Source organism: Schistocerca cancellata, chromosome 5 (assembly GCF_023864275.1).
Source record: "Schistocerca cancellata isolate TAMUIC-IGC-003103 chromosome 5, iqSchCanc2.1, whole genome shotgun sequence".
Taxonomy (NCBI): Eukaryota; Metazoa; Arthropoda; class Insecta; order Orthoptera; family Acrididae; genus Schistocerca; species Schistocerca cancellata.
The window spans coordinates 270583693-270609406 of record NC_064630.1 but is presented as its reverse complement, the minus strand read 5'-3'; the positions used below and the strand labels follow the sequence as shown (position 1 = coordinate 270609406).

General features: G+C 39.8%; 1 long non-coding RNA gene across 2 annotated transcripts in view; it reads left to right on the top strand.

Annotated features, from left to right (window-relative positions):
• LOC126188264 (uncharacterized) overlaps positions 1-23294 on the top strand; it is an 82724-nt gene extending 59430 nt beyond the window's left edge. Inside the window, exon 3 of one of the 2 annotated variants that reach the window (XR_007537846.1) lies at positions 23155-23294. This is a non-coding gene — a long non-coding RNA (uncharacterized LOC126188264). Of the gene's footprint in view, positions 1-20193; positions 20421-23154 lie in introns of those variants that run through there. The other variant, XR_007537845.1, reaches the window with a different exon arrangement.
• The last annotated feature ends 2420 nt before the right edge of the window (positions 23295-25714 follow it).

The following is a 25714-nucleotide window of genomic DNA, read 5'->3' as shown; positions in this document are numbered from 1 at the left end:
TTTGTCATCCAAAAGTTGACTACTAACAAGGTTAGTTGCCAAGCTTAATTTTGATACTTAGCTTGGACTATAATCTGACTCTGCAATGGAATCAACTGTCCATTGTACCTCACCACTTGGCTCTGAGGGTACCACAGCTATGGGGAGCTGATGCACCAGTATGTGTCCACATTAATCGCACACACACCTGCACATTTGTCCAACAAGAAATCTGCCTTTGCTTCATTAATGTCCAGCAACAATATGTGCTTCTGCAACCTGTCTACTGCCAATATTGGCACTGGAAAAGTATCATTTGATGCTGCTGCTGCTGCTGCTGCTGCTGCCACTCACAAGCAAAGGCAGACACTTGTTAGATGCCCCAGTTTGTGGCACGTAAAACAGTGATGTAATGGAAGGGACAGTAATGCTATTGATACATTGGGTCTTTATATGGACATGACTTTATTGCACAAACTTTTCTAGGACTCTTTCACAACAAGGGAGAAACTTTTATGAGCATCCTTTCACATTGGGACACATGATGGCACATAAAGTGCTTCTGTTTGTGCACGTCTCCCAACGATGATGGACTACCAGATGAATGGGTGTTTGGTAAATCAGGTGATGACATTAATTGGATGTCGTCATTTGATCGTAGCACACAGTGGCAACTACTATGTCTCTTATCAGGAATGAGACATATAACAATATCATGGATTAATTATTCCACATGCAATGAGCAATACTGATTACAGAAAAATCACACCTGTGTGCTAAGCCTTGCAAGTCAGCAGCCCACACCAGGTATGTTTTCACTTGTATGAGGGTGGTTTGAAAAGCTCTTGGAATGGAATAGAAAAAAAAGTACTTATGTTACTGAAACTTTTTTTATTTTTCAATGTAGTCTCCTTGTAGATTAATGCACTTGGTCCAACGATGTTCCAGTACCTTGAACTCATCTCAAAAATGAGTTTCCTTCAGGCCTGCAAATTAGTTGTCAACTCATGCTATCAGTTCTTCGTTTGAAGTGTCTTTGTCCACCAAGAAAAATTTTCAGTTTTGGGAAGAGATGGAAGTCAGAGGGAGCAATATCAGGTGAATAAGGCGGGTGTGGCAACAGTTCATACCTTAGCCTTAGTTCGTGTAATTTTGCCATGGCGATGGCACATGTGTGCAGGTGCGCAGTGTCTTGATGGAAGATGACTTTCTTCCTTGCTAAACCTGGCCTTTTTTCGCGTATCTTTTGTTGCAATTTGTACAGGCAGGTAGCATACTATTCTCCAGTAATTTTTCGCCCTGTGGGGGGAGAATCTAGAAACAGAATCCCCTTCCCATCCCAAAACACTGATGCCATGACCTTTCCTGCTGAAGGAATTGTCTTTGCTTTCTTTGGTGGCAGAGAATCAACATGTTTCCACTGCTTTGACTGTTGTTTTGTCTCTGGGGTATAGTAGAGCCCCCAAGTTTCATCTGTGGTCACAAACCAGCGCAAAAAATCTTCCTCCTTTCTCCTAAAATTGACCAAACATTGTTCTGGTGTGTCCATTCTCATACATTTTTGATTCAGCATTGAGAGTCGTGCCACCCATCTTGCAGATGATTTTTTCATTTCTAATTCTTTACTTAAAACATGATATACCCTTTCAGGTGATATCTGGCAAGCTTGAGCAATTTCACGCACTTTCAATCGGTGATCCTCCATGACCATTTTGTGCACTTTTGCAGTGATTTCTGGAGTAGTGACACATCTTGGCTGACCACTGCGCAGATCATCATCTAAGCTCTCCCAACCAAATTTAAATCCATATGTCCACTTGGCAACAGTTGAATATGAAGGAGCAGAGTTCCCCAGCGTATTATGGAAATGGGCATGAATATCCTTTGCTTTCATACCTTTCTTTACAAAATACTTAATCACTGCTTGAATCTCGATTTTTTTCCATCTTTGCAAATCACTATGTGGCAACAACAACAGAGCCACGTCACCCCCACACCTCTCTTCCAAGAGCACTGATGTGGCACGTGTTTACAGGCAACAGTTCACTGAATATCACACAAACAACTCATTGCGCTAGCACTGATCTCTCATAGTGATTCCGAGAACCTTTCGAACCACCCCTCATATGTTTTCATATGTTGCTTAGCACATTGATTAAATTTGAGTCTACTTGCAACTAAGTGGGTTTGGTGGTGATAATGGTTGGTAAACCACGAACATCATAAAAGCTCAAACTACTGGGGTCCAAGAGTGGGCATAGGTTTTGCACAGCCTGTACAGTTTGTTACTAGAAGACAGTAAGAGTGCATTTTGATGTTCTGGATCAGTTATTTGACATGCCCTGCAGTGAAGAGCAACATATTGTAACTACACGTCCCAGCTCTTGTTTGCCTTGCTGAAGCAAGTGAATGGCAGAAGGAGAAGCAATGATGCTGCAGCTGCAGAATGTTATTGGTTTTACTGTAGGTGTAACAGCAATTTCTGATGCTGCTGTTGGAATTTCCACTGTTTTCTTGCTGTTGCTGCAGGTGTTTGCACCAGCATCTTAGGATCTCAGCCTCCTAGCTTCACAGTGGATAGTTTCACGATGAAAAAAATCCTCGTTGCCACTTTTTTCCTACTGTGCATATGTAAAACACAGTATGTGATCACTTGCACTGGCGGTGACGCAGAGACCGGTCGAACAAACAAGCGATTCCTTTAGTCAGTGCTGGTGGAGTTAAGGGAGTGAATAGCTAGCCAGAAGCAAAGTGCAGATCATAATAAAGATCATTGTAAGCATGCACAAACAGTCCAGGGAGCAATCTGAATCAAAAATATAAACTCAGTCAAAGTCAATCACACTACTAATCAATGGCACCTACTAAAGGCATTAGCGATATAGTGAGACTAAGGAAATGCAGGACGATAGTATGTACTAGTATTCTTACATCAGTGGATCTGCCCATGCGACATGCCTGCACCTCTGTAGGTGCCATCTGCAGAAGTGAGCTGCAGCCCTGTTATGAAGCCCAAGTATTTCTGACCTTTCCTCCATATTGATATCTGGGCTGGGTGGAAAATCTGAATCACTGCTGGATACTGAAACTGTGGTTCAGCAGCCACTTGAAAAACAGATATCAATGAGCCACCTGTGGGTCGGAGAAGTCACCATGGAAAAATGTTCTCTGTGTAATCCCCCAAGTTTCTTTCTTTGGCCCATTGCCTCTCTAGTTTTATTCAGCGATACTCAGTCTTCTAACCACTTCTGATATGCTGATAGTAGCCATTTGTACATAAATGTGAGCTCTAAGAACAGTCCTCTTGCCAAGTGCAATATAAATAATGACTTTTTTTAGTATCTCAGTGAATACAAAACCTTGTTTGTAAAACTACACCGTAAGAAGTCACAGATCATCCTCATATCTTACCGAAAGTTAATCAGTGGAAGTTTTTATGAATCAATCCCTCCAGTACTTTTCAGATGCAATTACTGTTTCAAAAAACTTTAAAGGACCTTGACATAAACTGTAAAAGACCTTGACATAAACTGTAAAAGACTTTGACATAAACTGTAAAAGACCTTGACATAATCTTGGATGAGCATCTAAATTAGGAAGAACAAACTGTTGCAGCTTGCGTAAATGCAATTCAAAAGTTAGAAAAATATTCCCACCTCAAACTAAACATAAACTAGTTCAGTGTGTAGTTTGCCAAACCTTTAATACTGTGATGTAGTTCAGCATGACACAAATAGTAAAAACTCAAAATGACTGAAGCTAGTATTGAACACATAAGTAAAATATGCATGCAACATAAGGGTGTTTGCTCACACCAGTCCTTCCTGTACTCACTTAGGTTGGATTTGACCAGACAGGAAGCATGATCTTCTCTTGTTCTATTTACTTCATTATTGTGCTATAGATTTAGTCTCCACAAGATGATGGTAAAAAGCAACTAAGGTTGGATGACTCGCATTTCTTCTACCTCTTGAGTACATTTTGATATTACTATTCACATAACAGTATGTAAACATCATGTCTGCTAGACAAAGAAATGAATATCCTGCCATCCTGTGTCTGGTAATTAACTACTACCATAAATTAGAAATGTTCAAGACAGATTAACTTAAGATGTTGGATGTAAACATTTCTCCATAGCAAAATATTATCATTGAAAATGCAAGATCGTATCAGCAGACTAATATGTATTGATAGTAGGTGATAGGAGAGAAGTCAGTTTCACTGTTGAAATCATTTTCCAAAATATTTGAGAAGTTGATGTATTCTAGAATAGCATCTCACCTTAGCAATAATAATATCCCCAGCAAATCCCACTTTGGGTTTCAGAAGAGTTGCTCTACTGAGAATGCTGTTTACATGTTCACTCAACAAATTTTGCAAGCATTAAACAACAAAATAGTGCCAGTTGGTATTTTCGTGACCTGTCTAAGGCACCAGTGTATCAGTAGATTGATCTGTGTTGATAATAGGTGATAGGACTGTGTGACTCACATTATTCTCTTAGATAAATTGAAGTTTTGTGGGTTTGATGGTATAGCCAACCATTGGATAATGTCATATCTAACCAAAAGAATCAGAAAGTTGTCCTTAGTAGTTCAACCAATATAGTCTGTAGATGTAGTTCTGCATGGGGAGCTATCACATATAAGGTTCCTCAAGGCTCTATCTTATGTACATTATTGTTCTTCATTTATGTAAATAATCTTCTGTCTAATACACAACAAGCATTCTGTCTAATATACAACAAGCAGAATTAGTTATTTTTTGCAGGTCGTGATAGTATTGTAATCAATCCAAGCATACATATAGAAGCAAAAGAAATAGTAAACAATGTTCTTAAAAATTGCATTGACTGCTTTTCTGTGAATGGTCTCTCTCTCTCTCTCTCTCTCTCTCTCTCTCTCTCTCTCTCAGTTTTTAAAAAGACGCATCATATTCAGTTCTGCACATCAATGGGTACTACACCAATGATAAGCTTAACACATGGTGAGGAAATAAGAAATTCTTAGGCGTCGATACTGATGACAATTTAAACAGGAAAAAGCACATTTTGGAACTCATAAAACAACATAGTTAAGCCACATTTTCACTTAGATTCATTGCAGATCTTGTGGGGGAGAGAAGTCAGTAAGCTGAACAATGGAAAATCTGGGTAGGAAGATCAACAATACAATGAAAAAGATAGAATGCTACTCACTGTAAAGATGACACATTGAGTTGCAGACAGGCACAACAAAAAGACTGTTACACACTTAGCTTTTGGCCAAAGCTTTCACCAGAAAAGGACACACACACACACACACACACACACACACACACACACACACACACACACACACACACACACACACACAGATATATTAAAAACAAAGATTCCGTGACTTACCAAACGGGAAAGCGCTGGTATATAGGCACAATAAAAAAACACACAAACACACACACAAAATTTCGAGCTTTCGCAACCCACGGTTGCTTCGTCAGGAAAGAGGGAAGGAGAGGGAAAGATGAAAGGATGTGGGTTTTAAGGGAGAGGGTAAGGAGTCATTCCAATCCCGGGAGCGGAAAGACTTACCTTAGGGGGAAAAAAGGACAGGTATACACTCGCACACACACCCATATCCAACCGCACATACACAGACACAAGCAGACATTTGTAAAGGCAAAGAGTTTCGGCAGAGATGTCAGTCGAGGCAGAAATACAGAGGAAAAGATGTTGTTGAAAGACAGGTGAGGTATGAGCGGCGGCAACTTGAAATTAGCGGAGGTTGAGGCCTGGCGGATAACGAGAAGAGAGGATATACTGAAGGGCAAGTTCCCATCTCTGGAGTTCTGACAGGTTGGTATTAGTGGGAAGTATCCAGATAACCCGGACGGTGTAACACTGTTCCAAGATGTGCTGGCTGTGCACCAAGGCATGTTTAGCCACAGGGTGATCCTCATTACCAACAAACACTGTCTGCCTGTGTCCATTCATGTGAATGGACAGTTTGTTGCTGGTCATTCCCACATAGAAAGCTTCACAGTGTAGGCAGGTCAGTTGGTAAATCACGTGGGTGCTTTCACACGTGGCTCTGCCTTTGATTGTGTACACCTTCTGGGTTACAGGACTGGAGTAGGTGGTGGTGGGAGGGTGCATGGGACAGGTTTTACACCGGGGGCGGTTACAAGGGTAGGAACCAGAGGGTAGGGAAGGTGGTTTGGGGATTTCATAGGGATGAACTAAGAGGTTACCAAGGTTAGGTGGACGGCGGAAAGACACTCTTGGTGGAGTGGGGAGGATTTCATGAAGGATGGATCTCATTTCAGGGCAGGATTTGAGGAAGTGCTGGAGAGCCACATTCAGTGTCTGATCCAGTCCCGGAAAGTATCCTGTCACAAGTGGGGCCCTTTTGTGGTTCTTCTGTGGGAGGTTCTGGGCTTGAGGGGATGAGGAAGTGGCTCTGGTTATTTGCTTCTGTAACAGGTCGGGAGGGTAGTTGCGGGATGCGAAAGCTGTTTTCAGATTGTTGGTGTAATGGTTCAGGGATTCCGTACTGGAGCAGATTTGTTTGCCACGAAGACCTAGGCTGTATGGAAGAGACCGTTTGATGTGGAAAGGGTGGCAGCTGTCATAATGGAGGTATTGTTGCTTGTTGGTGGGTTTGATGTGGACGGACGTGTGAAGCTGACCATTGGACAGATGGAGGTTAACGTCAAGGAATGTGGCATGGGATTTGGAGTAGGATCAGGTGAATTTAAGGGAGAGGGTAAGGAGTCATTCCAATCCCGGTGAATCTGATGGAACCAAAGGAGTTGAGGTTGGAGAGGAAATTCTGGAGTTCTTCTTCACTGTGAGTCCAGATCATGAAAATGTCATCAATAAATCTGTTCCAAACTTTGGGTTGGCAGGCCTGGGTAACCAAGAAGGCTTCCTCTAAGCGACCCATGAATAGGTTGGCGTACGAGGGGGCCATCCTGGTACCCATGGCTGTTCCCTTTAATTGTTGGTATGTCTGGCCTTCGAAAGTGAAGAAGTTGTGGGTCAGGATGGGTAAGGTTATGAGGAAAGAGGTTTTAGGTAGGGTGGCAGGTGATCGGCGTGAAAGGAAGTGCTCCATCACAGCGAGGCCCTGGACGTGCGGAATATTTGTGTATAAGGAAGTTGCATCAGTGGTTACAAGGATGGTTTCCGGGGGTAACAGACTGGGTAAGGATTCCAGGCGTTCGAGAAAGTGGTTGGTGTCTTTGATGAAGGATGGGAGACTGCATGTAATGGGTTGAAGGTGTTGATCTACGTAGGCAGAGATACATTCTGTGGGGGCTTGGTAACCAGCTACAATGGGACGGCCGGGATGATTGGGTTTGTGAATTTTAGGAAGAAGGGAGAAGGTAGGGGTGCGGGGTGTTGGTGGGGTCAGGAGGTTGATGGAGTCAGGTGAAAGGTTTTGTAGGGGGGCTAAGGTTCTGAGGATTCCTTGAAGCTCCGCCTGGACATCAGGAATGGGATTACCTTGGCAAACTTTGTAAGTAGTGTTGTCTGAAAGCTGACGCAGTCCCTCAGCCACATACTCCCGACGATCAAGTACCACAGTCGTGGAACCCCTGTCCGCCGGAAGAATGACGATGGATCGGTCAGCCTTCAGATCACGGATAGCCTGGGCTTCAGCAGTGGTGATCTTGGGAGTAGGATTAAGGTTTTTTAATCAAGCACGCCTCGTGCACACATGACTGCCATCTCCAGCTCATGCCACGTTTTCTGCTAGCCAAGAAGCCACTGCTTTCAAGTAGTGTATACATTACCTATTTAAAGGCTTCCTACAAAGACTTGGAGGACAGTGTTCATAGGTTCCATTAAAACATTCCAGTATTGTTGTTGTCTAATTTCTTGGAAAATCAGTGCAATTCTGTGCCAGGGTGGTGAGCTTACTGCATTGCAGCAGTTATTTCTATTTTATAAGTTAGCAAGACCACTGCCCCATACTGAAGATGTGTGCAGTCCCCCAATATGGCTAGAACAAATGCACAATGTCTGAATATGTATATTAGATATGTTATTTTATATTATTATTTTCTTACTATACAAATTACTTTTGTTGTGGGCATATAAGGAGATGTAGACGCATGCCTCTCTCCCCTAGAGCGTTAAGTATCGCTACACTTCCCTTTAGTCCAACAGAAAACCAGTATTTGTGTCTCACTGCCAATACTATCCATGCTTTCATTCATCAATATCTATTTTTGTTTTCTTTCTTCCATTCCCACTGTTTACTTCCCCAATATTTCTCACTCCAAACCAGGCCAATCAGTTTATTTTCGACATCGGACTCTGTCCGTACTGGTGCCATGCTTTTCTGTCAGTGTGTCATAACTTACATCTTAAAGAAACAAAATGAGGAAATTACTTAACACAATAAAAATAATGTTAGCACACTACAAATTCATTATTATTATTATTATTATTATTATTATTATTATTACTACTGTTTATAACTCTCATTCTGCATATTGAAATGTCAACTCATAAAGGATGCCTGATTAGATGTAAGAGTTGGTCTGAAGGCTCTAATCTTTCCAAGCCAAATAAATGTGTAAGTAAATACAAATACAGCCATTGTTTAAGTTGTTCATGTACATGTAACAGCAGATGTTGTAGTGTGTCATATTGGGATAGGTTTGACTGTGGATTTTTGATGCCTTTCACCATATAGTGGAGATGATGAATTGCATATGGACACAACAAAAAGACTGTCAAACAAAGCTTTTGACTAAATAGGCCTTCATCAAAATAGATAACACACACACACACACACACACACACACACACACACACACGCACACACACACACAACCACAGTCACAGTGTTTGGCTGCCAAGGCCAGACTGTGAGCAGCAATACATGATGGAAGGAGCAACTGGATGGTGGATGTAAGGAGGAAGCTGGTCTGGTGCAAGGAGGGGAGGGATAGCTGGGTAAGGGTGGGGGATGTTAAAGTGCTGCTTGTGCAAGCATACAGGGATGGGGGGGGGGGGGCAGCTAGGTGCAGTCGGGAGTCAGACATGGGGAAGGGGATGGGAGGGGAAAGAGGGGGGGTGGGGGAAGGAGAGAAGTAAAAAGACTGTTGGTGGATTGGTGGAACACAGGACTGTGTAGTGCTGGAATGGGAACAGGAAAGGAGCTAGGTGGGTTCTGAAGTGCAAGGATTGCCTGGCAGAAGGACTTCACCAACTTCGAGATTCATTCACTTACAAACCCTGTCCATTCCAGAAATCCACCAGGATCTCCAGTCCCTCCTCAAATCCCTTGGCCCATCCCAGAACCTCTCCATAGAGTCCATCTTTGTCCTAATCCCTACCACTCCCCGCACTCCTACATTCTGCATGCTACCTAAGGTCCATAAACGCAACCACCCAGGATGCCCCATTGTGGCTAGTTACTGTGCCTCCACTGAGAGAATCTCTGCTGGTGTAGGCAAACACCGTCAGTCTATTAACTGCAACCCACCCTCCTATATAAAAGATATCAACCATTTCCAGCACTGACACTCCACAGTTCGCACTCCTTTACCACATGGTACTCTGCTCGTGACTATTGATGCCGCCTCCCTTTACACTAACATACCTAATTCCCATGGCCTTGCCACTATTGAACACTATGTTTCCCTATGCCCAATGGATTCTCAACCTAAAACCTCCTTCCTAGTCACCATGACCAACTATATCCTCACCTACAATTAATTCTCCTTTGAAGGCATCACCTACAAAAAAATGCAGGGTTTGGCAATGGGCACCTGCATGGCACCATCCTATGCCGACCTATTCACTGCCCATCTAGAGGAATCCTTTCTAATCACCCAGAATCCCAAATCCCTCACCTGGTTCAGATTCACTGATGACATCTTTGTGATGTGGATCAAGGGTGAGGACATCCTATCTACATTCCACCAGCATCTCAACACCTTCTCCCCCATTTGCTTCAACAGGTCCTCCTCAACCCAACAAGTCACCTTTTGCAAGGCTGAACTCCATCTCAAACGTGGCTACATCAGTACCTCCATCCGTATCAAACCTACCAACCACCAGACCAACAATACCTCTACTTCAACAGCTGCCCTCCATTCCATACCAAGATGTCCCTTCCTTACAGCCTAGCCACCCATGGCAGTTGCATTTGTACTGTCAAGCAGTCCATCTCGAAACGTGCTGAAGGTCTCACTGAAGCCTTCACAGACTGTAATTATTCCCCCAACCTTGTACAAAAACAAATATCCCATGCCTTATCTTTCCAGTCTCCCACCACCTTCCAAAGTCTCACCATGTGGCACAGAAGAGCATTCCCCTTGTAACCCAGTACCACCCAAGACTGAAGCAACTGAATTACATTCTCCACCAGGGTTTTGACTACCTCTCGTTGTGCCCTGAAATGAGAAATGTCCTGCCCACTATGCTTCCCACCCATCCAACAGTGGTATCCTGCCATCCACCGAACCTATGCAATATAATTGTTCATCCCTGTGCAACCTCTGCTCCCAACCCTTACTTGATGGCTCATATCCCTGGAATAGACCTAGATGCAAGACCTGTCCCATACATCCTCACTCCACCACCTATTCCAGTCTGGTCACAAACATCACCTATTCTACCTGTGAAACCAGTCATGTGATTTACAAGCTAAGCTGAACTACCTAGCTGCATTCTATGTGGGCATGACAACCGACAAGCTGTCTGTATGCATGAAAGACCATGAACAAACTGTGGCCAAGAAACAGTTGGAACACCAAGTTGCTGAGCAAGTTGCCCAACATGACGTGCTTCATCTCTGTGACTGCTTCACAGTCTGTGCATGCACACAGGTGCTTTTTATCTTTCCTGATGGATGTCTCTTTGGCTGATTGGCTGAAAGCTTTGCTTGACATATACCACATAATGTGCAACTTGAACAATTATTATGTGTTGAAAGCAAATTTGTAGAATTTCCTTTCCATCAATACCGTTTTCATTATGTTACCTTATGCAGTAATTTTTACGCCTTGAAATTAAAAAAAAAAAAAAAAAAAAAAACTTTGTTTTACATGGTAAAAATGACTTTATAGATAATCTTAATTTAACTTCAGCTGAGCAGATAATGCAGTTATCTGTGATGGTATATTAACTATTAAGAATAAAAAGAAGTGAGAGGCTAGCACTTTTTGCATGTGCAGGAACACCTTGATCAAGTGTCAACTTTGAGCAAAGAATATATGATGTGTACTATAATATTACACGGATTAAATAAATAAATAAATAAATGGTAACTATGGTTAGACAAAGAGAAATATGAACTTTTCTACTTCAGAAACTAGAAAAAAATTAGTAAATATTTGTTTTGTAATTAATGAGATACCACTGGAATCAGTCACACCATAAAAATATCATGGAAGGAAAGTATGTTGGGATGTGTGATGAAACAGTCCACATAGTTTCAGATGTAGCAAAAAAAAACCTGGCTCATTGTTATAGTAGTCAGCAACTGCAGTTCTTCTACAAAAGAGCTAACGTCTTCAGTATTTTCAGAGCTTGGGCCTTTACTGAATGTTGCATCTATGGGAGTCATATTTACTTTGATTAACAGGAGGTATATATCCAATTTTATAAGCAACATCACAAATGGTGTAATATTTTTTGATCTCTTGGAGAGTGGTACAGAAATTTCAAAATCTAGAACTGGCAGATACATGAAGATATCTTGGATAATTGTGTAGCATCATTAGTGAGGTATAGCATCCATAGAAATAGCAAAAGTACGAATAACAGCTGCCAGAGGTGCATTAGTGGAAGTGACACAATTTATTATTTTTTCAACCTTTTTTTACATTAAGTGATAAATGAAGGAAAAAGCTGTTTTGAAAAATTTCACTATAATAGTACAAAAACTATAGGCCATCCCGTTTTTGGGCCATAGGCAAAAATAGCTATCAAAATGTACAGTATTACTGTCACTGCAGAAAACTATTAGAAACATTGTGAACAAAATCAAAACACTGTTTGTAATATTATTGAATGTCTATTCAGTATGAAATGGAACAGAACACTTGTCACATACACCAACATTTCACCTATTTGACATTTTTGTCATTTTTTTCATGCAGTGTGACATTTCTTCTTTGTCTTACTTGGTGTAATGAAGTGGTTTCCTGGATCTATTTTACATCTGTGCTCACCTGTCCTCGTATCAGTTTGCTTCCTTGTGGTCCTCTACTTTTTGGTGTTGATCTTGTTTGCTTTGAAAGATACATCATCGCTATTCTCTTTTAGCATCAAAAAGTGAGAGTTCCTCTTTAGGATTAGTAGCTTGATATGCGCACCATGTGTTTACCATTTAAGTATCAATCATCTAGGTGAATGATGACCACCTACACTTCTTTGATCTTATCCTCGTCCTACAAAGTGATATCTGCTTGTCCAGTAGATCACTGTCTGTTCCCACTACATACTCTCAAGGGGAATCTTGTGATAACCATTCAGAAATAGATTGCCAATAAAGGATTTTAGCTCCTCTTTGGTTAGAAGAAAATTTATGTTATTCTGTCAACAAGCATAGATTTTGCTTTGTCCTATAACAACAGTAGTTCCACAGAAGAAAATCCTCAAACTGTCTTATTTGCTAGACATTCTGCAACATAATTTTCATTGCTCTTATCTGGTTCATTAGCGTTTGTGTATGTTGGTTCACATGTATACAACTTACATGTATACAACTTTTTGTGACAATGCATCACTTTCTACTCCGTGTGGCAATGCTTCTGTTTACTTAGCTTATGGAGCTAAATCAGTGACATTAGCTTCATGCTGCCTGGTTATAATTTCTAAAGTAGCTCCTGTGTCTTGTACTATATAATTGTTGTTCAGTGTATTTTCTTCAATTCCTTCTTTATCTGTTATTTTCTTCATGTTGGGTGGAATAATCGCCATTTGTATGTCATCAGCTTCATCTTCACAACTTTGTAGCTCTCCAGCTGTGTTAGAACTTCAACTGTAAGTACACACAGCATGTTTTTATCCAATTGGAATTGTAAAATTTGAAAGGAAATATTTAACTCTACTATCTAACCCAGGCCAAAATCTCGTACAATGTTACGAAAGCAAATCACAATAATGTAAATAGTATTTTTTATTTGTAACTCTTGTATACGGTAATAGACACCTCTACAAAAGGAGCAATAATGCAACATGCCATTGTTCCATTATTGGAATGTATAAAATAAATTGATATTGCACTTACTTGAACATCCGTATGTTCATAATAAACACACCAATACAACTAATCCACAGTTAATTGTTGTGCAGAAACTACCAGCAGGCATAAAGTGCAGCCAAGTGTGCAATAGAAACAAGACAGATTAATTCCTTTTCTAAAATAAGCTAATTAGAGAAAAAATTATTTCTTTTCGATTTGCAGGCATGATAGCAGTCAGTTCAACCTTAAGGTACAACACTCAAAGCTAAAAGTTTTGTTGCTTGTGTAGAAATAAATAAAATATTTGTTTCCCAATGGGTTAAGGAAAACTTATAAGGAAGATGTCTCCTGGTAGTTGAAAGATAGGCCAATGGTGTTAGATTTTTGCTGTCTCTGGTATTCCAGAGTGTTGTGATGTTTTAGGTTTCCTTGGAGTGATTGATTAATACTGTGCTTCCAGGTTTTTTTGCCAAGTTGTTGTTTCCATATTATGTGCAAAAGTTGAGAGAATTTCCATTTGACAGAATATCAGTTTGGGCTATGAAAAACAAAAGAGCACCAAAGGGTGTAGTGAGTGTCAGGAATTGATCTCACCTATAAATAATGGCTTGAGACCAACAAAAGTTCAAAGTCTGATTGGGGTCTAGGTGGTGAGTACACATTACAACAAAAGTCAGAGCAGCTGAATGTGATAGCTAGGTTGGTCACCAAAATGTTCTGCATAAAATGGAAACAACAACTTGACAGAATACCTGGAGGAACACTGTTATTCTACAGGGTGTATACGACCCGGGACAAACGGGAGATCCGGGAAAAACCCAGGAATTTTTTCATCCGGGAGAAAACCAGGAAAATCCCAGGAATTGTTTAGAATTCCAGGTATATTTCATTGTTTTAGCTTTCAGTTAAATTTCTGTGATTTTGACTGGTAAGAACCAATGCTCAAACAAAGGATATTACTGTATCCTACTACTGCAGAATAATACTGCAGCAACAAAATATGAATGAAAAAAAAAGAAGAAGAAGAAAACTTAAGTTGCAAAGTAAATGCGCCATATACAACAACAAAACACAGTGTTCATACAAGCATCTGCCAACAGCAAAGTGTGTCAAAGGCTTTAGGAAGACTATGCAATGCTTCAAAACAACAAATTGCTTCCGATGAGCGTGACGTGTTACAACTGTTTAAATTAGATTCGTTTGAGCAGTTGCACGGTGGGGGGGAGCTCTAGCGCATGCGCAGTTCAGTCTCGTATGAGTAGTACCTTCTTTCACTTCTGGTTATGGAAGTATGGCTGGGCGCCACTACTTAATATTGCACCGGTTCGAAAATTTAGTAAATCTGGCGCTGATGCCAGAGCAGTCTGAGTTGTGGTGGGGAGATGGGTCGTATCCACGTGAACTGTGTTTAAGTTCAGTCATTTTGTTGTTTTCCTTTCGTTTATTGTTCTCACGTTAAATGATAACAAACGAACTTTTGCGGCCGGGAGTTATCAAATGAATTAAAATACGTTCGCATGATTACGGAAGGCTAAAACATGTTATTAGTTTTAGATTTTATCTCCACCTTCCTGACAGTCAAGCATTAATCGCCTTGCAGAACAATGAAATTATTTTTGTCGGTTTGCTAAAGAGGTTTGGCTTTCATTAATCTTTTCTGCTTTATTTGAAACGAAGTTATTAAAAATTTTGCTGGCACATTTGTGTGATGTATCTTGAAGTGTAACACGCGCAAAAAAGATCAACATGGTATTTGGAAGCTTAGCGTCTCTTCCAGCTTATTAATCTTCGAGACCAATATTATATGTGAATGCTATATATATTAATTTAAACCATTAACTTTTCTTATTTGTGTGTTCGCGCTGTTTAAGAGTGATCTTGCTATTGGCTGACTACACCACATGTCCTATGCTGTCATCATCTGGCGAGATCACGTGACATGAGCTATGACTGCCTTACAAAAGTGCATTGCAACCTCGATTTCAATGCTTCGGAAAGTGACATGCGGTATATGGTGGAATTCAAATTTATACCTTTGTATTACGGAAATATGCGGCATACATATTGGTGCATATCAAAGGTCTTTCAAAACGTGTTTTACCCCTCTGAGTTTAGTTTTCTAAAGTGGCAGGAAATTCTACGTCGGTATATAAAACCATAAACATTCAAAGAATTGATGACTTCTACAGTGCCGAGGAAGAGTATACTGTCACTTAACACGGAAAACGTGTATTTTTAACCGGGAAATCCGGGAAAAATCCGGGAATTTTTTTTCCTTGTCCACATATACACCCTGTTCAGTAATTTCCTTGTATTTTTCATGTAAATATATTCAGAGAGACTCCTTCAGTGTGCCTGAAATGGAAGTAAGCTTTCGGAACTCTTCTATGCTGAGTCAAGCAGACACAGAAGATGATCTCCAGTATAGCGTGAAAGACTGACAGCTCCAGCAGTATGTGGTGTTGCAAAATGATATCCTGTGTCTCATTTGGAGTCCAAGTTCTTTGCTGCCATCAGTCAAAGTGTAATGCAGAATGATGTCCTTTTCATTGATTCTCACTGCTTTATTTGTAATACATTATTAGTTCAGTGGATAATTAGTCAATACCTGTAGCCAGTAAAGGTGAGTGCAGGCCAAATGTCTACTGATTAAATACTTATGTAGCATGGAGAAAAAAAAAAAGTTTCGCTGTTTCTCAGTTCAGCTAGGGAAAAATTTTCTCTTGCAAGAATTTAAGTTTTGGGGGATGTCCTGAAGCATTTTGTTGCGTAGATGTCCTTTGCTAACAACAGATTCTTCCACCAAAGTGACTTACTGAGATTATGGAAATGACAAGAAAATACATTTTTAAGAGATATTTTTATATGTATCACCAAAAAGCTGATACAGAACTATTTTGCTGCAAATAATGTCTACAATTTTCTCTCATCACATCATCATCATTGTTGTCGTCATCATGCAGACCTGGACAAACACACACAAAATGTATGAAATATTAGGACTTATTACTGGACATGTTACAACATGTCATATAATTTATAATAGTCTAACTAACTTTATGTTCTGATATGTTCTATATTAAAATTGTATGTAATTTAAATAACAAAATAGTTTCATGTTGAAAATACTTGTGTGTACACATGACAGCACAAGTGGCAGTAGCTGAAATTTTGAATTGCCATCATTGTTACGCTGCATATTTCACATTATAGAATGTACAATACTGATCATAAAATACAGGGCACATGTAATGGTGAGTGTAAGTGAGGTACTTGTGCCGTATGGGCACTGCACAAAATACATGCACTATAAAAGCACAGAAGGATGTCTGTTTGCTCTGTGTCATTCCTAGATTTCAAATAGGTCACGAGATGGAGTCGAGAGAAGAACACCAGTAAGAAATAATGTATTCAAATACCACAGCACTTAGTATAGTGACTTCGTAGGTTGATGACGTAGTTTACAGACTGAAAAGCAAATGCATGACTGTGGTATTCAGAATAAATACAACTTGTAGCATTTAACATTTGCTTTACTGTGTTAATATGTTTAATTTATAGAAAATACTAAATTAACAGAAGGGACAGTTCATAGTCCTTAATATGAACTCTTCAGGCCTTAAAAAGGGCACAGCATGTGGTTTCTTTACTACCTAATGTTCTGTAGAAAGTACTTCCACTTCTTTGATCAATAGCTGTCTGCATCCTGCAAGGAAGGGAGTCTGTGAGGTGAGTAATAAATCACTCATTTTCTGCCTTCTCTTCGCAGGTACCTATGGCAACATGCAGTAGGTGTCATAGTGGGTTTTTTGGGCGAGGTCACTGGCTTTCTCGTTAGGTCTGTTTCATACCCACGCATACATTTTCAATGCAGTTGAAGTCTAGAGCAGAAGAGGACCATTTGTGAAAAGAGAGATAATTCTTGTCTGCAAACCTCTCCTGCACCACAAATGACATGTGCATTGGAGATTGATCCTGCTGTAAACAGATTAATCTCTCAGTTGTTGCACTGATGGGACGATACAGTTACCCATAATATGAGTGCAAACGGCAGCACCAAGTCAGCTATGTAGCCTATAAAGCATACCAAGTCTGCAGGAATACATCCAGTCCCAAACTGCCCCCCCCCCCCCCCCCCACACACACACACCACATTCTTTCAAGGTGGAAATGGACACCACAGCCTGTGCACTCGTACTGGATCATCATTTGCTGTGGAGAATAGATTCATTGGAAAATATTACATTATGTTGAATGTGGTAGATACTCTCATCACCAAATGCTAACCAGTAGAGATAACGACAACACAGAGATTCCCATGACAGCCACCCATTTGCTTTGGACTCCAGCCTTCCAAAGCCATTGCCAAACCATGGCAACTGACCATTGAAATGCTCTAGCGAGTTTCAGCTGCACTTAATTTAAAAAGGATTTTGCTGTGATCTGCCTGGAAGTTTGTTATCGTACGTTTGTGTCAATACACATCAACTTTCACTTCACACATGCCTACATTGTTTTATACATAATTGCACAGTGCGCTCAGGAAAAACCGTATCCTGCGTCAGCCACCAGTGCCATCACATTCCCTTCCTCCACAAGAGTAATTATGTGGTTTTGGACAGCCTGTTGATGTTGAGGCACTGCACGTGAATAAAGTGACAGGACTCAGTGAAGTCGTTCAGATATCTGATCTTTAATCATTTAATGTCATTGGCTGTCAGGTCAGCAGAATACTGCTGCCAGAGGTGGGCTAGTGTCTAATGTGATAAATTACTGCTTAATGATGATCCTCTTCAGCTATTAAGTTCATTGAATGAATATAAGCATTTTTCTATCATAAATTATTTTTGTGTTGCATTGGAATCATTCCTCTTACTTGTTTTTACAGGGTTTGGTAGTTTATGAAACCAAAATAAATCACTGATGTTTTTTTCTGTAAGAGCAATATTCATTTTAAGTGGACATCTGCTGCACAGCCCCATAATTTAATCCCATAGTTAAGGAAAGCATAAATCGTTGAATAGTATACTGTTTTCAATGTTTGGCTAGGAACTATCTTTGCAGACTGGCTTAGGAGATATAAACCATTACTGACTTCTCCACATAAAAAATTAATATAGTTTATCCGTCACAAATTTTCATCATTGTACACACCAAGATATTTAATCTAGCAGTTTCTGTTGCCGAAATGGTACACACATTAATTGCTTTGGTGTGGTGAGAACTATGTATTTTAAATGCCAGTAATTGAGATCTGGTGTCATTTACCATGAGGTCCAGATCGTTGAAGTATTTTGTTAATTCTGTCACACCACTAATAGCAAAATATTGTAGCTCCTTACATTCTCTACCCTAGAACAAAATTGAAGTGTCGTTTACATAGCTTATCATATGAAAGTTAATGCATTGTGCAATGTCAATAGACAGGTTGGTTCAAAAATACTTGTAAAAACTTTGAGGGCCAGTTCCTTACACGAAAACAAGAAAAAATGTCACATAAACATATATCCAAAAATCCTTCATTTTTGATTCATTTATGAAAGTTGACAATTGAGGTAAAACCCAACAACTTCAATTATCTATGCACCCATCTGACTCATTGTATCCTACATATCCTTGTGTTGACAGGGAGATTTGTTTACGTTTGTCATTCATCCTGTACATTGTGTACATGTAATACAGTTAGTGATTTAACTGAAAGTGCTCCAGTCAGCAAGGTAAGACATTTATTTTGTGAGCAGGCAGCCATGATTTTTTATGTATGGCCATGTGAATAGATATAGACAAGAGCGTCAACTCATCCAACCTTTCGTGCCTTATCATTGTGTTGCCAAGGCAGGATATGCAGCATCATAGACGATGTATCGAGGAAGACCACATGATGCTCATGTGCATGACTAAGAACAGCACACTCTGTGGGCTGTCAAAGAAGAGCCAGATATCAGCAAAAGACAAGTGGCCCTGGTGTGTGGTACATCTCAGTTCAGCATGGAGAATACTTCACAAGCAGCTCATGTACCTGTATCATTTTCAACATATGCAGGTCTGTACATCTGCCAATCACCCACTATGGGAGAACTTTTGCTGATGGTTTGTTGAACAGGCTGCCAATCCGTTCTCTGTCTCTGTTGTTTACAAATGAGGCAACACTTGGAAGAGATGGAATAACAAATTTCCGCAACCGATACGTATGTGCTGATCTCTGTCTTCATGCGGCAGTAGAGGCTAGACATCAACATCAGTTTCGTGTGTTCATGTCTGGGGGGGGGGGGGGGGGGGGGGGCACATGTACTCCCAGCATGTCCTACTGGTGCTGTCTGCAGGGCTTTTATTCAGAACACGGTCCAGGACCTACTTGAAGATGTACCACTGCAAATAAAAAGAAACATTTGGTTTATGCATGGTGGAGCTCCAGAACATTTCAGTCTCAATTTGCATGATGCACTGCCTGGGAGCTATTATGGCAGATGTATTGCTAGAGGAGGGCCAGTTTCATGGCCTGCACATTCCCCTGACTTCGATTCTTTAGATTATTATTACTATGGGCTCTTTAAACAATTGCTCTATGCCGTAAAGTACCTGGCTTCAGAAACTCTTCATCGACATGTTGTGGAAGCCTGTGAAACCATTCGAAACCATCAGCGAATATATGAAAGAAAGTGATAGTCTTTTATTTGATGAGTGCATGTGTGTCTAGAAGCAAGAAGAGGAGATTTTGAGCATTTATTGTGAGTTTATGTGCTGATGAGCACCAATCAGCTGAATTGCAAACTTTCATTAATAACTCAAAATAGAAGAATTTTTGGACATCTGTTTATATGAACTTTTTTCGTGTAAAGTAATTTTCCTCAAAATTTTTAAAAGTATTTTTGAAACACCCTGTATATAAGGAAGCAAAAGGGACTAAGATTTGAGCCCTGAGGTACACCATATATTACTGTTTCACTGATGGATTGAGAACTTATAATTGTATCATCTAATTTGAGGTTAATGTAATGTTTTTCTTGTGATTCGACAGATATGTGGCTAGAAGATGCATGGATGGATTCCCAATACAATATGTCTTCAGTTTTTATAAAGTAATCTATGGTAAGCATTTGTCAGGTCTAAAAATACACCTGCAGTGTGCCCCTTCCGGTCCAACAGACAGTACACTTCATGGAAGAATTGAGTAACTGCTAAATTTCTTCATTTGTGACCATATTGTCCATAGTTGCTTTACAATTACTGAGTGTGTTTTAATTCTGTTTTTGCAACTACAAGAAATTGCATGTTTTTGTCACCAAATGTGTTTCTGGATTACACCGACAGGGTTACCAAATGTTTCACTACAGGAAAGAGCAATAAAGATGGAAACGGCATACCAGCTATGCCGAAATGTATACAATAAAAGTCGATCTCCATCAATACCAAGCTCAGGCACTACAATGCGGTAATAAAACCAGAAAGTTTGTATGCGATTGAATGCATCCCACTGAACAGAAAACGTCTGTTGGAGAAATTGGAAATAAAGGAGAGAAAAATACTGAGAAAGATCTTAGGACCTAAAAAGGATGGACAAGAATATAAATTGCGATCCAATAAAGAGTTATACGAGAAAATTGAAAAACTGACAACATCCTTTAAAAAGAGAAGACTGAGTTTCTATGGGCATGTCAAAAGAATGGCACCAGAAAGAACGGCAAAGAAAATCCTGGAATACATGGAAAGCAGAAAGACACAAATTAACTGGCTGAAAGAAGTAAAAGAAGACATTGCAGAAATGAACATTATACCAGAGACAGTTTACAACAGAATGGAATATAGGAATGCCATCAACAAAATACAGGGATTCAAAGACCGAACGCAATCAAAGAAGACGGGAACAACCTGGTCGCAAGAACGTAAAGAAGCCCACTCAGAAAAAATGAAGAAGTACTGGGAAGAACGCAAGAAAAAGCACAAGAAATGACTGATGCTTAGCGTAGTCCAAAGTTGACTGTAACGAATAATAATAATAATAAAACATAATTAGTGGTGGTATTTCATGCCTGGTTTTTCACCCAAATCAGGAAACTTTGTATTCCTGCCCACTGATTAGGTTTTATTTCAATAAAATGAAACACATTTGTTAACAAAAACATACATTTTCTTGTGGTTTGAAAGGAGGACTTAAAATATCCTCAATAAATGAATGATTGCTGTAGCTATGCTTTGCTCTTTTTATAAACCCATGCTGAGTATCTACAAGCAGGCTGTTTTTTGTGAAAATGGCTCTAAGTTGAGACAGGTTGATGCTTTCAAATATCTTACTAAAGGCAGGAATTAATGATATTAGACTATTGTTGGTAATGTCTTCCTTATTTCATTTTGTACACATTGGTTTCACATCACTCATTTTCAAACAGTTAGATACATGTTTTCTCCAAGGCTACGCACGCTAGGTAAGCAGTTTGGAGGTTCATATTAAGCACACGTATCTTGCGTACTATCTGCACATTTGATTTCATAAATTCAAACTTGGCACACTGAATGAAGTGACATGGGTTCTTGCCCTGTGCATCCATAATATGGGTGGATGCAAACAATGAAAAATCCAGGATAGACTACTACACACCATATAGTGTAGATGTTAAGTCACAGATAGGTACATCAAAAAGATAACTGAACATGTGAGCTTTTGGCTGAAAGGCCATCTTCTAAAATAGACAAACCCCCCCCCCCCCCCCCCCCCACACACACACACACACAAGCACAACTCCACACACGACCACCATCCCTGGCCACTGAGGCCGGACTGCAAGCAACTTCACATCCTGCCTAAATGTTTCTGTACTCAGTATGCATCCAGTGGTGGTAGAATGGGATCTGTCTCTCTTCTGCTTTGATTTCTGTGACATATTGAAACGTGCGTTGCAGTCGAAATCCCACCACTTGTGAGGTGCGTTCTGTGATTAGGTTTTTGTTGACAGAAAACTGCAAACCAATTGCAGTTTATCACGAACTTTGTGATGTGTATGAAAAAGGAAGAATGAGTGAAAGGCGAGTGAGGCAATGGTGCATTGATTTTAAATATGGCCATACCAGTGTTCACAATGAGGACTGCAGTGGTAGGCCTAGTCTTGTGACGGACAAACTGGTGATGAAAATTCATGACATTATTTGTGAAAATGGTTGTTTTACAATTACAAAACTTTTGCATCATTTTCCCGAAATTTAACAGAGTTTAGTGTGTTTGATTTGATTTGATTTATTTCGTGTTCCATAGCTCCAACTGTGTTGGATACACAAGGACGTGGAATGAGTCAGGTTTTTACAAATACAATCTGATAATCTTATAGCATATACAGAAATTTGAGCACATAATTATATAAAAATTTATACAGTAAATTCTTTGGGCAGCAATACAGAAAAAGAAAATACATATTTCCTTAGAATCATTAAAACACTACAGAAAACAGATATGGAGCACACACAGTTACAGAGCTCAGGTTAAATAAAATTCATAGTGGCATTATGTCAACTTGTATTATATAGTATTATTATAGTGTGAAATTGCAACAGAGAAGATTGGTTACTGCAAATTTTGTACTGGGTGATTCTCAAAACCCTAACTGAAGACCACAAAAAAACACAGACTGGTTGAGGCACTGACCTTGAAGATTACGTGTAAAGTAGTAACAGAGTTATCAATTGTATTGTGACTGAGGACAAGACTTGGGTGAAGCATGTCACTTGCGAAATGAAAAGGCAGTTAAGGGAATGGGGGGACACAAATTCTCCCGTGAAACCCAGGAAGTGTTTGCAAACACTGTCGGCAAGAAAGATCATGGCTACTGTGTTTTGGTACTCCAACATAGTGATTCTCATTGATTTCCTTGAACGTACCACATCAATTAACTCGGAGAGGTATTGTCAAACACTGAGAAAGTTAAGGCAGGTGACAAGAAACAAGCATCAGAGAAAACTTAGTGCAAAAGTTTTGTTTTCTTCATGACAGTGCACATCCACACATGGCCAGTCATACCTCGTACAGTGTTTTGGATGGGAGTTGTTTGATCATCCACCATACAGCCTGGATTTGGTGCTGAGCAACTACCACCTCTTCCTAACAATGAAGACATGGCTCGCTATACAACACTTTGATACTGACACTGAACTGGATGCCAGTATAACCAGTGTTTGCAGTCACAGGCAGCAGATTTCTGCAGAGATGAGAATGAAAAACTTATGCCGCAGTATGATAAGTGTCTCAAGTTGAATGGCTATTATGTAGCTACATAGCTTAAGAGTGTACCTTTAAAATGAATGTAATAAAATTTGGTTTTTCCATATTTTTAATTTATTACTTCAAAATGTATGTTACTTTCTGGATAGCCCCCATAGTCTAGAAGAAGGCCTTTTGGCCAAAAGATAATATGTTTAGCAGTCATTTTGTTGTGACTGTCTGTGACTCAACATCTCCACAATATGGTGAGCAGCAGTCTACCCTTTTCATAATGTTGTCATTATAATATGGGTGGGTTGGTCAATTGAAGGAGTGAAATAGTTATTAAAAATATTAGTTATAATATACAGTGGAAAATAAACCCTCATTAAATAATTCAAATATGTTTTATTAGGTATAACTTCTTCAAGAATATTCAGAAGATTGTGTTTGTTAATTGAGAGCTATGCCTATTTATGAATATCTTTGCAGAAAAGGAAACTAGCAAATGTTAATGTTGTTTCCCAATATGTGAAGTACTGTCAACATATCATTGCTACTGAAATTCTTAAATATAAAGTGAAAAAACTTTTCTAGATTTCATCATAGATACAGGTAGTGATACAATCAAAGTGTACTGTTTGGAGTTCAAAACAAGATGTGTATCATCTTTTGACATCTGTGGGAAAGAAGTTGAAATTCCATGAGACTTTTAATGATTGAAAAAACTGTTCCTTAAAACTTGTACAAATGTACAGAATGTCCAAGCTAGGAGACAGGGCAACATGGTAGGATGTGAATTTTAGGATGATAAGAAGGGGGCATCATTGATGAGCAGTTTATTGCAAAAAGCAGTACAGAGGCCCTACATAGAGGGAGACATAATGGAAAACTGCAGTCTCTCGAGATTTGTGCCAAAACATCAGCACTGGTGGTGCAGCATGTGTCCCCGCTTCTCTGCTCTGGCCTCAGTGAAAGGATAGAAAATATTGAGACTGTTACAATAGTTAGTAGTAATACTCTGGCCTCAGTGAAAGGATAGGAAAGATGGAGACTGTTACAATAGTTAGTAATAATTATATGTTGTTGTTGTTGTTGTTGTGGTCTTCAGTCCTGAGACTGGTTTGATGCAGCTCTCCATGCTACTCTATCCTGTGCAAGCTTCTTCATCTCCCAGTATCTACTTAAACCTACATCCTTCTGAATCTGCTTAGTGTATTCATCTCTTGGTCTCCCTCTACGATTTTTACCCTCCACACTGCCCTCCAATGCTAAATTTGTGATCCCTTGATGCCTCAAAACATGTCCTACCAACCGATCCCTTCTTCTAGTCAAGTTGTGCCACAAACTTCTCTTCTCCCCAATCCTATTCAATACCTCCTCATTAGTTACGTGATCTACCCACCTTATCTTCAGCATTCTTCTGTAGCACCACATTTCGAAAGCTTCTATTCTCTTCTTGTCCAAACTAGTTATCGTCCATGTTTCACTTCCATACATGGCTACACTCCATACAAATACTTTCAGAAACAACTTCCTGACACTTAAATCTATACTCGATGTTAACAAATTCCTCTTCTTGAGAAACACTTTCCTTGCCATTGCCAGTCTACATTTTATATCCTCTCTACTTCGACCATCATCGGTTATTTTACTCCCTAAATAGCAAAACTCCTTTACTACTTTAAGTGTCTCATTTCCTAATCGAATTCCCTCAGCATCACCCGACTTAATTTGACTACATTCCATTATCCTCGTTTTGCTTTTGTTGATGTTCATCTTATATCCTCCTTTCAAGACACTGTCCATTCCGTTCAACTGCTCTTCCAAGTCCTTTGCTGTCTCTGACAGAATTACAATGTCATCGGCAAACCTTGTCCAAATTTGAAATTTGATGATGTATCGGTGATTCGTGTGCATCATGAGGCTTTGCTTTTGACGAAGCTTGAGTTTCTACAAAGTATCGGTTTTAATCCTGTTTAAAGTCAGACTGAAAAGGTCTGAGGCAAGTTAGTCAGTGCACACCTGTAAGTTCCATGTCAGGAATTGATAGGCTGAATGTGGAATGGTAATTGGAGCTAGATGCATGGGACATTCCTTATCTGAAATTGTTAGGGAAGTCAAAATCCACAGTGTCAAGAGTGAGCCGAGAGTATCAAATTTCAGACATTACCTCTTACCATGGACAATGCATTGGCCAACAGCCTTCACTTAATGACCAAGGGCAGTGGCGTTTGCTTAGAGTTGTCAGTGCTAACAGAAAACCAACACTGAGTGAAATAACTGCAAAAACCAATGTGGAACATACAATGAATGTGGCTGTTAGGACATTGTGGTGACATTTATCATTAAT